The sequence below is a fragment of the Sciurus carolinensis genome, chromosome 12 (assembly GCF_902686445.1).
Source record: "Sciurus carolinensis chromosome 12, mSciCar1.2, whole genome shotgun sequence".
In the NCBI taxonomy this organism is placed as follows: domain Eukaryota; kingdom Metazoa; phylum Chordata; class Mammalia; order Rodentia; family Sciuridae; genus Sciurus; species Sciurus carolinensis.
In genome coordinates, this window is record NC_062224.1 from 36,768,145 (window position 1) to 36,782,948 (window position 14,804).

The 14,804-nt window shown below is 34.9% G+C and overlaps 1 pseudogene; it reads right to left on the minus strand.

Moving 5' to 3' along the window:
• The window catches only part of LOC124961236 (melanoma inhibitory activity protein 2-like), a 152,389-nt pseudogene that overhangs the window by 63,677 nt on the left and 73,908 nt on the right, over positions 1-14,804 (minus strand).

Below are 14,804 nucleotides of genomic sequence, written 5' to 3' on the forward strand. Positions count from 1 at the left end.
TTGCTAGTTTTGGTTCATTTAGGCTTCTATAATAGAATGCCATAGATTAAGTTGCTAATAAAAAACAGAAATTTTTTCTCACTAGAGTCTGAATGCCAAAGACTATACTGCTATGCAGTCTGGTTAGTGCTTGCTTTCTGGTTCATAGATGGTACCTGCTGAATGTGATGGAAAGGCAAGGCAGCTCCAAGGACCTGTTTCATGAAGATATAATCCCATTCATGAGGGAGGATTCTTCATGACATAATTACCCCTGAAGTCCCACCTCCTATCTTATTCCGCTGGGCACTTGTATTCAACATATGAATTTTGGGAGGACACAAACATTCAGAACACAGCGTCTCCCTCGGCTCCTCCCTTCAGTGTCCTTTCCCTTTTTCCATTGTATGGAAAATAGATAGTTTTATTGTTTTTATTCTTTGATACATATATTATATAAGTATATACATGCACATATATATTTATATTGATTGATTGATAAAAATAACATATATATTCCAAAAATTAAAATGTTTAATTTTCAGTAACTTCAAAACATATATAAAAGTACAGACAAAATACAAACTGTATAAATATGCATGTATAGGTATATATGTGAAATAGGATTAATCTATCCTTTGCATTCATATTAGTATCAACCATATAAATCATGCAAAAAGAGTATTAGTTGTTACCATCATCAGTATTTGCTAAAGAATTTTAAATACAATCACAAACATCTTAATATTACATCTTCAGTTTCTCAAGCACACACATAGAATATAAGAGGATGTTTTTCTACAGGTCATACTTACACTTTAATACTTTGTTTACACTAATTACCTAAGAATATAATTCACAGTCTGTAGTCACATCTCTTATTTTTTCTAACGTATCTTTCACATGCGATTTGTTATAAAATTACACAGCCCAGAATTACAAATCCTGTTTCCTAATTCATATCTCTTTTGTTTCCTTAAGCTTTGTTGTTGAACAGAGGAGTTCAGTTCACCTGGAGTTGTTTTTTTTTTAATAATTTATTTGATACATTATAAACAAATGGGGTACAACTTGTTTCTCTGGTTGTACATGAAGTAGAATCATACCATTTGTGTAATCATATATGTATGTAGGATAACGATGTTTGTCTCATTCTGTTATTTTTCCTTCCCCCATCCCTCCCATCCCTCTTTTTCCTCTATACAATTCATCCTTCTTCAATTATTGCCTCCCTCCCACCCTCCATTATGTATCATCATCTGCTTATCTGAGAGATCATTCATCCTTTGTTTTTTTGGGATTGGCTTATCTCACTCACCTGGAATTGTTTGACTCAATACAGGTGAAATACCTGTGTCACTCTTACTTCACAGGTGATTCCATACAGCACATGTGTTTTCAAATTACAAAGCCTCTTGACCTCTGGATATGCCACTTACAGTGCTGCCAAGACTCAGCAGTAGGTCAAAGGAGTGATCACTAGATCCACCCATTCTCAAAAACAATTTATAAGACAGCAGTTAGACAGCATGCATATGCTTACTTATCCTTTAATATTTTATCCAAAGATTTCACTATGTATGGATATGTAATTGAATAAAAACATTATTTCCAAATCTATCATTCAGCATGCATTCATTATATGCTAGCTTCTGTTAAAAAAAGAGAACTTTATATCATTAGATTATTTGATTAAATGTCAATGTTATTTTTACTAGAGAAGAAGGATCAATCCTAATTATTTCTTATCATTTACAAATATGTATATTAAGGAAACGAGTAAAATATAAAAATGCAATTAAGGCAATTTTTTTGTTTTCCATTATTTTTATCAAACATTTTTGTTTAGCTTTCCTTTGTTTTTATTTGTTTTACTGGCTGTCTCTTTCCCTTTTAATTCTCAGAATGATAAAAGTGTAGCTTAGCAGGATTCTCAATGAGTTGCTTAATGATCCATTCATAAATTCACTGTCAGTACTTAATATTTCCCAGGAACTGTAGAACATTGTTTTCCAAATATTTGGAAACATATGAGTAAAATCTTGGCAATTTATGTACTTAAGTAATTATGTCCTGTATGTAGATATAGAACAATTTACCACCATAAGACATCATCTCATCTGAACTGAACATGAGAGAAGAGCAACATATAGTTTTCAGTGAGTAATTATAATTCAAATAACATGTGATTCACTCATTTGAGACACATGTAAAACTTTAATGTAAGGATATAATCAAAGAAGAGTCATGGAATGCTGTAATACTGTTCATTAACACATGATAGAGTCTTGATTTCCCATTTTACCTAAATCAAATTCCATAATTAATTGTTTGAGAAAGGGGCCATGAGTACCAGAATTACCTAAAGCACATCTCCTGTTGATGATCTGGACTTTCCTACATTTCTGTCAACCTGATTTTGAAAAACTTCTTGACACCCTTAAAACATGCTGATGTATTTTAGATTTCCCAACACTGACCACTGTCTTTCCAAGTACATTTCCATAAATAATCTTGTCTCTTTTCAACTGCAGTTCCTTTGTATCTCCAATTTTTTCCCTTTCCAGAATGACAAATAGTCTCTTTTCCTGCAGTCTTCTTCACCTACCTTGGTCTCTCATCCACGATGGCTCAGGTCAAGCTAACTTCCTACTCCTTTTCTTAGTTCAGGCTCCAAACTAGTTCAATAGCCTGCAGTTCTGCAAGGTGTTTTACCCAGAGTTGCATTTACCAGACTGTTTTTGTTTTTTTGTTTTTTTTTTTTTTTAATCATGAACTTCTGCTTCTGCTATCAGTTTTCAGAGGGCAGGGTATGTTGATCTCTCCCCTTCACTGTGGTGTAAGAAGCTTGGAAGATGCCTTGTATATTAGAGACTTGTAACAATGTACCCAACCCTTCATATCTACAAAGAGTTTCTCTGTCAACTTCTGCCCCACATTTTGAATTTTAGAAGAGTACATGTACTTTACAAGTATTTTTTATATTTTTAAAATGAGAAATCTATACTCAGCAAAGCATGTGGAGAGCAAATCAGGAGAGAAGCCAGACTAACTCCACATTTCTGCCTTAGATTTCTTGAAATCAGGAAATGTATTCATTTTGAAATTAAAAATGTAAAAAAAAATAACTAAAAATGATGAACTAAACAGTTTCTTAACTATACTGCAGCATTCTGGAATTTTATTCACTTCCATACATGTGTGATTCCCAGTGAATTGAAAGATGGCATTTAGTCAAAATATTTCTCTACTCAATAATATTAAAAAAATCCTCTCTATATCACTCAACATTGTGTTCACACTCATCCTTTCCAGTTATATTTTATTTTATTGTAGATGTATTTTGGTCACATGCAATCATTTCTGGAACAAGTCAGGACATGCATAAATACATATATAACACTTTGGAAGCAGCCTGTGAAGATGTTTTGGCAATTGCAAATCTATATTGAACATTTTAAAATATATAGATTAAATCACCGGTTTATTTACCATGTACAAAAATAGAATTGTGTCTCATAATTCATCACAATCTTGTCAGGGCCACTGAGCATTTTTATTTTCAATATAGCTACAAAAACCTGTGCTGAATGCTTGCTGTATGGTTGTATAGGGTTAAAATGATGTAAAAATCACACTCGCATGTATTTCTACACATATAAGATTCAATAAAGATACATTAAAGTCAACATCAATATTTTCATTCAATACATTTGAATATTATTATAATTCTTCTCTCTGATATTTTTAATTAAAACTTAATCAAACTTACATTTCTTTGAAGTTGTCACATTTCAGTCTGCTAAGATCAAGGGTGATAAAGGTTCCTGTCTATTCATTTTGTCTCCTATTTACAGAGATTGTTAATTCCAATAGAAGAATGGATTTTGGATAAAATGTAACATTTAGATTGTATGGATGTTATAATATTAAGATGCTTATCACTTGCTTCCCCCTTTTTTCTCATGAATACCTGTAAGACTATAAATAGTACAGTATGGAAAAGTCTACAGATTAAGAGGAATGATTACATCTTGCTGTACTCCATTTTCATTATCTGTAGATTCTTCAAATTTCTAATTTTCCAAGTATTTTTCTGCCTTAAACTGGCCAATATCTTTGTTATCTTAGCCTTTTAATAAAATCTTTAGGGAATACATGGAGTTTGAAGAGCAAATTTTACTCCTTAATTGAGTGCAGAAAAATCTATGGATGTTATTGAGTTGCACTGAAAAATCTCACTTATAAGCAGGGGAGAAGGGCAAAAAAAAAAAAAAACAGAGTTCTATTTATTCTAGTTAGATGATTCACTGTAGCTGAGAACATACCAGTCAGTCAGAAATACTGTTACACACTTAATTCAGATTCGATGCATCACACTGAATACATATTTACAGACAATCACAGCACCTTATCCGTGTAGTAGGAAATATGGGGGGATGTGTCAACAAAACAATATTTACATCTGCATCCCCTCTGTAATAACATGACTCCATGTGGGAAAAAAAATGAGGAAGTAAGTGAAAAATCAATGTATTTAGAATGATAGTGGATCATCAATCATTGCTATGAAGTCTTTCTTTGCAAGACTTTCTTTCCTTTGTTTCATCCAATTTCATTGCTATTAACATATATTCTGCACCAAATGCAAGATACCTGAAAAAGGATGAAATGTTTTTACAGATTCAAAGAATAGAAGGGGCAAGGTTTTGGGAAACTGTTGCATTTGTTCATGTTATAGAAAGACAAGTGTTAATCTGTACAGAGACTTAGAGAAACACAAATGAGTATTAATTTTTGTAAATGTCTAATGAGAAATTTTGAGTAAGATATTGAAGTAAGAAGTGTATCTCACAAGAAAACAACACTGAAACAGAATTTAGAAAACCTCATATGTTTTTAAATAAGATCTTTAAACAATATAATGAGAGCTATAAGAAATAAATAGAGACCAAGTTTTGAAAAATTTTTAATACATTACTAAATATTCTGTAGTTATTTCTGAAAATGTTTAAACTCTTCAGAAGTCAAAGACATGGAGAGGAAAGATCAGATTTCCCACTTTTAAAGAATATGGTGGTTAAAATTAGAATATCAAGTTAAAGGTTAGGGAAGAAGTTAGGGAAACAAATGTTGGGAATCTAAACAAAGGTTCATATTCCATTTGTCATTTAGGATCCACTCTTCAACCTTTTTGTCTTTATCTTGCCTTGGAAGACTGAACTAAATATATTGTACTCTGCTTCCCTCTGATTTCCAATTAGATTTCAAGCTCAGTGGACTGCCAGCAGTGGCAGAAGATTGAACAATAGGCCTGGAGTCAGCTGAGTGGAACTACTTGTATAGCTTTATTCATTCTGTGCTGCAGGGCTATCTCATAGCAAGTTGTCCTCTCTTAAGGAGTCATCTCTCTGGTTCCTCTTTCTTATTCTCCTCCTGAAGGCTGGCACATGGTAATGGCGACTCCACCACTGATAATCCAGGGCTATTGCATTGTCTCTGCTGCTTTCCCTAACACCTGACCTTCCTTAAATTTTCTCAAATTTGAAAATTGAGTGGACCATTTGTTTTCTCTGGCATGCTGATCTGCACAAAGGCCAAGATGAGAGAGTGATGCCAAGAAGGATCTAAGAACCAGAGTTGACAAAAGTTACTTACCTAATGAATATGGGGAGCAAAATAAATGAATGATTTCCTGATATTCATCAGGTTTGTGATCTAATTGACAAAATGAATGGTTTTGCAATTGATCAAAGGTTATTTATAAAATGTTTAGAAAGTTTAAGTATAAATGAGTTCAACTTTCCAACAAGTCTTTGCTGTTGTAATGGCCTCCATATACCAATATCTAGAAGAAAGAGTAGCGATCTGAAACATGCAAACTGTCTAAAATAAAAGGTTTTCCCAGAGTTAGAATGAAGCTTGAAAATTAGGTGAGCAGAAATAGTTCCCATGGCAATATGTAGAATATAGTATTTGAAAATACTGAACTCATTGACAGACACTGCAGCTTAAAGTAAAGACCTTGGGTATGAGACCTTGGAATTAGGTTTGAATAATCTGTCATTTTAGGAAAATTAATCATTAGTGATCTCAAGATAGTCTTGTGTCTCAAGTGGATCCCATGGATAGTTATTAATATGGTATTGTTTGTATAGAGTTACTTGCCACAGTACCTGAACATACAAAAAATGATCAAAAACTTTCTTTCTCTTCTCTTCATACTAAAGAGGAATTTTGAGTGACATGTGTGTGTGCATATGTGTGTGTGTGTGTGTGTTGACATGTGGTGTTGAGGTTGACCCCAGAGCCTCATATATGCAAGGGTATACCAATGAGTTATACCCTCAGTTACTGCATCTCATTTTTTAAATTATTTATTTATATATTTGTTTTTGGTACTAGGGATTAAACCTAAGGGTACTTAATCACTAAGCCACATATGCAGCCCTTTTATTTTATTTTTTTTAATTTTGAGACTGGGCCCCACTAAGTTACTTTAGTGCCGAGACTGGACTCAACCTTGTGATCCTTTTTTCTCAGCCTCCTGAGCAGGTGTATGCCAACATGTCTTTAATCTGTTTTGTTGTGGTGGTGGTCCTTTTGGGGTTTTGTGGGTACTGCAGTTTAAACTCAGGGGCAATTGGCCACTGAGACACATCCCCAGCCCCATTTTGCATTTTATTTAGAGATAGGGTCTCACTAAGTTGCTCAGCCCCTTGCATTTGCTGAGATTGGCTTTGAACCTGTTATCCTCCTGCCTTAGACTCCAGAGCTACTAGAATTACAGGCACATGCCACCTTGCCCAACTCAAATGTTTTTTTACAAAGTTTAATTAATAAGATCACATTATACCAGTACAACAAAATATATATACAAACTACAATGAAAACTAAAATTACACTAAAATTAAATATTAAGAATCTAATATTCCATAATTGACATAAGACAGATTTTAATTTCTACATTAACACCTGAAAATACTAGACTTTATTCTTATTTAAATGAATACATGTCATACTTACTAAGATTCTACAAAGTATAGATCAGTTGAGGATATTTGACATAACTGAAAAATAGTAAAAAGCCTGCATTCTCTCATATTTGTAGGATTTGATATATTTTTACTAGATTGGTTTATTTTGACTTTTTGATTGACTGCTTTCCTTATATGCATTAATGTTGAAATCTTGCAGATCTGCCAATCTTCCTAAAAATTATAAAGGTACAATGACTCAGACAGAATAAAAATGTGGTTTTTACTCACCCAAAATCTAAAATGGGTATTCATAAGGTAGGAGGCTATGTTCCAAAATATGACAGAGGAACCCAGTCATCTTCCATCATGTCACTCTCTATGTTCACCTATCTTTCAAGTTTTCTGTGGTGGCCTGTATCAAGATAGCAACAAATTCATGGAGCAAATAAGGTCATTGCGAAATGTTTGCATTGACCAAAAATAGGCATTTATTGCCTTTTTAATATAACTTAGTCATTTGAACTATTTCTGTCATCCCAGCTACTCAGGTGGCCAGGGCAAGAGGATAGTTATTTCAAAGCCAGCTAAACAACTTCTCAAGAACCTGTCTCAAAATAAGAAATAAAAAGCTTGTGGATGTAACTCAGTAGTGGATCTTGACTAGCATGTCAGTGGCCCTGTGTTCAATCCCCAATACTGTGGGGAGCAGGAAAGAAAAGTTCTGTTTGAAGAGTTGTTATTTACTAATTTTTCCAGATATGAGAGGAGTGAAATTAGACAAAGAATTGTCTACTACAGGGGGTTGGAAAGTTCACAGGGTTTCTCATTGACCTGTTTCCTATCATCATCTTCTCATGTAATAGTTCAGCCTAAAAATTGTATTGTATTGTACTCTAGCATATGCTCACCTACACAGTTCAGCTATTTTGACTTCCATAAATTCAGATTAGAACAAACAAAATCAAACAAAAACACTAACACAAAATTTTGAGTGGATAGCATGCTTGGCTGAAGACTTCGGGGATTTCCTGCAAATTTAGTAGAAATCATTAACCATAATTTTTCTATTTCTTTCTTCTTTCCCATCCTCAGCATCCTTCTTTTCCAAAACCAGCCAAAGTATTTCATAAACAAAGACAGTTCTCTTCTTGAATGGAATTCTTATTTCAGTGTCTTTGAATTTAGCATTCCTCTCCTCTGTGGAGGAGACTGCACACACAGAGATGCACATGTACAATTTTGCAGGTGTTTTGGGGCATTTATATTCTGAGCACTGAGCTAAGACTTAGAAATATAAAAATACATAAGACATAATAGCTATTCTCAGAGTCTAACAGGGAAAGCAAACACTTAGACCAGAAACTTCAGTTTATATTATGAGTGTTAAAATAGATGTGTTTACAGGTGTTCTAAGAATGCCAAGAGAAACATATATTAATAGGGATTCCCTGAGTTATCAAGGGCAAATAACTTTCCTAGCTTAAGGAATGACAGAAGTGAGTCATTAAAATATATCTTGTGTTTAAGTGTGAACATGTAGTTGAGAGGGCCTTGATTCATTTACTTCAGCTTGACTGAGATGAGACTCTAAAGTCCATTATAAAACAGCTGGTATTAATGCCTTCTAGAAAGTAAGAGCTGGATAGATGCATCTTCAAGCTGAGTGGCAACCCACTGTCCCTCCTGTCTACAATCCAAAAACATGTGCATGTGTGTATATGATCTGCACACTTACACACACACACACACACACACACACAAACACACAACCTCGGTGCCTCCAGAATTTTGAAAGCCCAGCCAACTATCTCTGTGTTTCTATGCTGTGATGTTGCTCTTCCAGGCTCCCTTGATATTCCCTGCCTTAATGCAGTTGTTTCCATGACCTGGAAAGCCTAGTGCTCACCCTGTGGCTTAGGAGTCTTGGTACAATATGTCCACTGAGCTTCTGGTCACAACACAGTGTTTTTCATCACATGATCACCTGAATCCTGCATGGGTTCAGTGAATAAGACTGGCCCCTGTCACTGAATTCTTAGGAGCTGATTCTCCTAGAGAAATGACGAAAAATGCCTTATTCAACTGCAAGACCCTGCAGAAATGGGCACAACTACTCACCTGGCTGCTGATAGTCTGGCACTAGTGCTGGGGTTCTTCCTGTAGTTTAGAGCCACTAAGATGCCCTCCCTTCAACTTCTGAACAAACACAGAGAAAAGTGTCCGGAATGGCAGGTGGTCTGAGAAGGCTCGACCAGATGCACCATGGCTCAGCAGCAGTTGCCTACAGTTGCCTTTGAGAGTGGCTTGCTGCTCAGCCTGCTTGTCAAGGGCATGGCAATGATGGAGATGTTTGCCATTGATTGCACTTGACCTGCTTTGGCACCAGAGCCAGCCACATACAGCCATAGTGAGCAGGCCTATCTCCTGGTGGAGCAACAGTGCTTACTTTCCAGTACTCATACTGGTCCTGAAGGTGGTAGTGGAGTAATTGGCAGCACACACTGACTATTCCTCCATCTACTGAAAGTCTGACATGGTAGTAGAGGCACCAAGCAGCACCTTCATATTTTCCTGCATGTCTTCCCATCTCTTGGGTTTGGCTAGCCTTCAGAAGTTGGAGATGGGAGGGAGGACAACTAAATTCCAGGGAAGTCCATTCAGCTCTGTGTGAATGGAAAGGTGAGGGAATGTAATGGTGCCACCTTCTGCAAAAGCTGTGATGGAATCCAGGCTTGGTTCTTCAATGCCAGCCCAGGAAGACATGATGGAAGGCTCTCCAGCTTCCTGTGGAGAAATCCACACAATGCCGATATGTGTCATTCAGGATTATTCAGAGAAACAAAATCCATCGGATACATTTAGAAAAATGAATTTATTCATTATAAAGCATTGGTTCATAACAGTAGGAGACTGGCAATCCATGTCTGCACTGTAAGAGTGCAAGCTCCAGTTCCAGGAGAACTCACAGTGCAGATGATACCCACAAGCAACCCGATGGATAATTCTTGCTCAGGAAAACACCATGTTTTCTTCTAGGCCTTAATCTGATTGAATGAGACCCACCCACATTAGGGAGTGCAATCTTCTTAAATTTCACATACTTAAATGCTACTCTGGTTCAGAAGCACCCCTAAATTGATGCACAAAATTAATCATCAAAAGGTGGTTATCAAGGGGCCAGAAGAGAGAGGATCCTTGCCTTCATAAACTCTCAGAGCTGATGCTGGAAAAGAGGAGGACAGGGTCAGTGGCCATGCTGAGTACGGTAGGGATGGAGGGTCACAGGGTCAAGGCATGTCTTATGTTAAGTTTGCACCTGTGCAGCAAATTGGGTGGGCACAACAGTGCTCCCACCTCTTTTCCACATGGGCTAACAGCACACTCTCAAACTACAGTGTGAGATCACCTTGATATTTTTATCCTTTTAAAACGTGTTTCTTCATGCAATGTTTTAACTTAATGTTTTATTTTAAACATATCTGAAAACTTCGATGTTAATGATGCTGATTTTCCTCAAGATATTTTTTATAATGCCTTTCATTTTTAAAGTACATACATCAACATCTTGCCCATCAGGGAAGGTGAGCCTCCATCACTTATAAAGGATTGGGATGCTCTGTAGCTGCACATATGGCCAGGAATAATTTGCTACATGTCATTTATGGGACAAAGTAGTGCTTGGACTTAAGAATCACAATTGCTTGATGATAGATGGGACCCTGGCCTTTCTTGTCCTCATGGTCACAAGTAATAGTCATAGGGGAACTCAATAAACAGCATATGCACCCAAAAAGAAAACAATAAAATAGCTGATATTTACTACCTGTAAAACCTCCCTACCCATCAGTGATTTTTTTTATCATTAACATCTTTCCTTACAGTAACATGGTAGATGCTACAATCTGCATCTCTTAGATTTTAGAATATGGCTGACATCAATTGCCTATGATCCCTAAGGAGGCCAGAGTCTCCACTGTGAAATAGACTCTACTTAGGAACATCATTTTTGCATCCTCCTTCTCTCTCCTGTGTCAACATCATAGCTCTTTGTTAATGGAACTGGTATCATCCCTAATAGCATAACATTCCTCTCTGAAGAGTCTTTCTTATTTTGTTCAACCAATTTTTTCCTTGGTTCATTTCATTGGAAAACTCCTTAAATTATTTTCTATACTTAAAATCTATAGTTGTTCATCTGCTTTTATCAGTTCAGCCTGATAAAGTTATATTCTCCTGTGCATGACTTCTTTGCCAATTTTTATATTAAAGTCATAGGTGAAATCTCAAAGGCAGTTCAGTTCTTCAGTTTGCATTATTTGACTCCCATAGCATTTTAAACAATTTTAAACATTTTCCCCTCTTTCTTGGAGCACTTCTCTTGGGTTCTGTATTTTATCTCTCTTTCCATTGTCTCTCCACTTCCATACCTGATACATCTGATTTCCCTGACATGCACACTTGTTGTGCTCTGGTGTTCATCACTGAACATTTTCTCTTCTTTAACCCTGTGTGTGTGTGTGTGTGTGTGTGTGTGTGTGTGTGTACATACATATATATATGTATTGTTTTTGTATGTATAGCACCAAACCCCACCTCAAGAGCAGGGGATTTTAAGTTACTTTCACCTGACATTTTTACTTGGATGATCTGTCGATATCACACACTTGACATTTCCAAGGCCAAATATCTCATTTTTGCCAACACCTTAGCAGTGATTATTTGGTGCAGTAAAATGGTTGGGGTGCATGTGTGAGTGTGTGTGTGTTTATGTGTGTATACAGGAGTGTGTTTGAAATAAAAAAAAAACTATTTCCCTGGTCATCCAATTCCACTTCCATCTTTTCCTGAGAGACTCCTGGGTCTATGTAATTTCTATACCTGGCTTTCTATTAAGCTGCTTATTTGAAGAAATTTTTCAACTTCTTAAATGGACTACATGATCTATAACTCTTTGATTCACAAGCAGACAGAATTTTTACTCAAGTCAATAGATTCTGTGTTTGAGTAAGGAGAAAGTGATCAGTCTCTTACATCTAACCTGGGTTTTCTAAGATGCGTGTATGTTTCTTCCCACGGTGGTATTATGTCAATGAAAGACTCAGAATCAATTAAGTTCAAACAAGATCCTTTCTCCAATTAATAAAGAACACTTTCCCTTTTCATTTGGCAGACATGAGTTAAATATTGGCATTCCATCCAAATACATATCACTCTGTTAATGAGAGTATTATATTTTTGTAATCCCAAAGGAACTTGCATCATGAAATATGAAATATGATATGGTGTATTGTGATTGACAGGTACTTTTAAGGTAGCAGTAATGGTAATGCATAATTGCTGACCTGAGAAAGCACCTGTCATCTCATAAGGAACAATATGTTTTGAAAAAATAATACAATATTCTGGTTAATTTCTCTTTGATCATTTTGTTCATGGCATTTTATTTTTTTCCTCCCATCTTTTCTTAAATATTCTGCATGACTCTTTTGGTTTCCTTCCAAGAAAACCTTGATTATTACACTAGGAAGACACTGAGCAGCTGATAGGATGACCTTGAGTCTGGAGCAAATGATAAAACAAGAAGCAAGATTCCTTTTACTACTTCTGACTTAGTATTTATTTTAGTTATTTATAAGCTAATGATACTTTTGGTTAATTGTTGAAGTATTCTGACATGCCAGACTTAGTTGAATGTAGTTATTCTCAATGGGATATCAAGATATAACTAAACATAGAGTCTGTCAATTGGTAGGAATAAAAAACATAAATTCTTATTTGAATGAAACTGTCTGGCATTTATTGAATCAATGTAATCAAAGCATATCATAGTGAGAGAAATTCTGCCCTTCTACAGAATTACATGAGTTTTCTCCTTCTTGACAGCTAATTATTTTGATGTATATCAGTAAATTATTAATTCTTTAGTCACTGGAAGAATTAGGAATTCTTTTAAGTGACCATTTCATTCAACTGCTAATATTAAAACAAAGGTAAGTACTCTGACAATTTATTAATAGTTGATTTGCATATACAATTTCCTTTGAATGTGTCTTATATACTGATTTTCCCACTGATGTATTATTGCAAAGCATATGTATATACATATACTTCATAATATATGTAATATATGTATATAATATATATTCTTTACCATATATATATATATATATATATACACATACACACACACACTTTACTGTGTATACTAACACATACACACACATACACACATACATACACACACTTCTTTTTAGGCAACTTCTAGTAATAGAGTGTTACCCTTTGGGGTGTAGCCCATTTCCTTTAAGATGTTTTTAATATGGAAGGATTACTTTGGAGTAAAAGTAAGATCATCTTGCTTTTGAACTCCATACCTGTCTTTTAATAATTATCCTTTTGAGAACAAATCTGGAACCTTTAACCTCATTTATTTTCTCACAACTGTAAAATGATAAAACACACCACATCGTGGATTTATTAGGATTAATTATGATTACATATGCATTAAAAGTACTCAGTACTTGGCTTACAAATGATCAGTTAGCAAAAGATAATTATTTAAATAGGAGAAATTCTCCTAAGCCTGAGCTACCTTTTGTAGTTAATGAAAACATAATGTCTGATTAGCTTAATCCCTTGCCATACCAGATGTTCTTACCTGCCGTTTGATATTTTATTTCATTTATACTTCAGTATCACTTAGTCATGTGTTACTTTTTATTAGTTCTATATGCACCCAGCTTAAGCACCCCCAATACAGTAAATCTTTCTTCTCTCAAAGTTATATGGGTTTTTACTTAGTGTTGATATAAATATTTTTAATGTATTAAAACAAATGGAGCTCAGAAAAGTTTTTGTTGCAATGTATATATATATAGTAAAAAATTGTTCGATGGCCATTTATTTTAATGTTGATAATTGCATTATTTTAAAATATTAAATATAATAACAATGCCATAATTTATTTCTGAATAGTTCTAAATATTTATGAAAGGGAAGCTCTTATTTACCTATTAGAGAGATAATTAACTCTGCATTAAATTTACTTGATTTGAAATATTTTTAGATCCAAGTCTTTGAAGGAGTTTGAATTCTGCCTTTTATGTTTTCAAAGTATACCAACCAAAAATGCAGCTGTGTTGACTCAAATATACAATTATGCAAATAACTAGCATGGTTAAAAAAGTAAGGTACACTGGAAATTACCAGAATAAAGTTGACACTGCTAGAAATTATGTTTTAAAAAACAAAACACCAATTCACCATAGCCAGATTGTGGAACCAACCTAGATGGCCTTCAATTGATGAATGGATAAAGAAACTGTGGCATATATATACAATGGAATATTACTCCACAATGAAGAATGATAAAATTATGGCATTTGCAGGCAAATGGATGAAATTGGAGAATATCATGCTAAGTGAGATAAGCCAATCTCAAAAAACTAAAGGACAAATGATCTTGCTGATAAGTGGATGAGGACATATAATGGGGGGTGGAAGGGGTTAGCATTAGGGTTAGGGTTAGGTTTAGGGTTAGAGTTAAGGAGGGTGGCAAGAATGGAGGAAGGAAGGACTGTATAGAGGGAAAAGAGGGGTGGGAGGGGTGGGAGGGGTGGGGGGAAGGTAAAAAAAAACAATGAATCAAATATTACCCTATGTAAATTTATGATTACACAAATAGGTATGCCTTGACTCCATGTACAAACAGAGAAACAACGTTTATCCCATGTTTTTACAATAAAAAAAACACCTAATATATATTAGTTTGAAAATGGAAAATTTAGTATTTATTATAGTCTCATAAGGAATAACATAAACATAAAAACCAATAAAATACAAGAA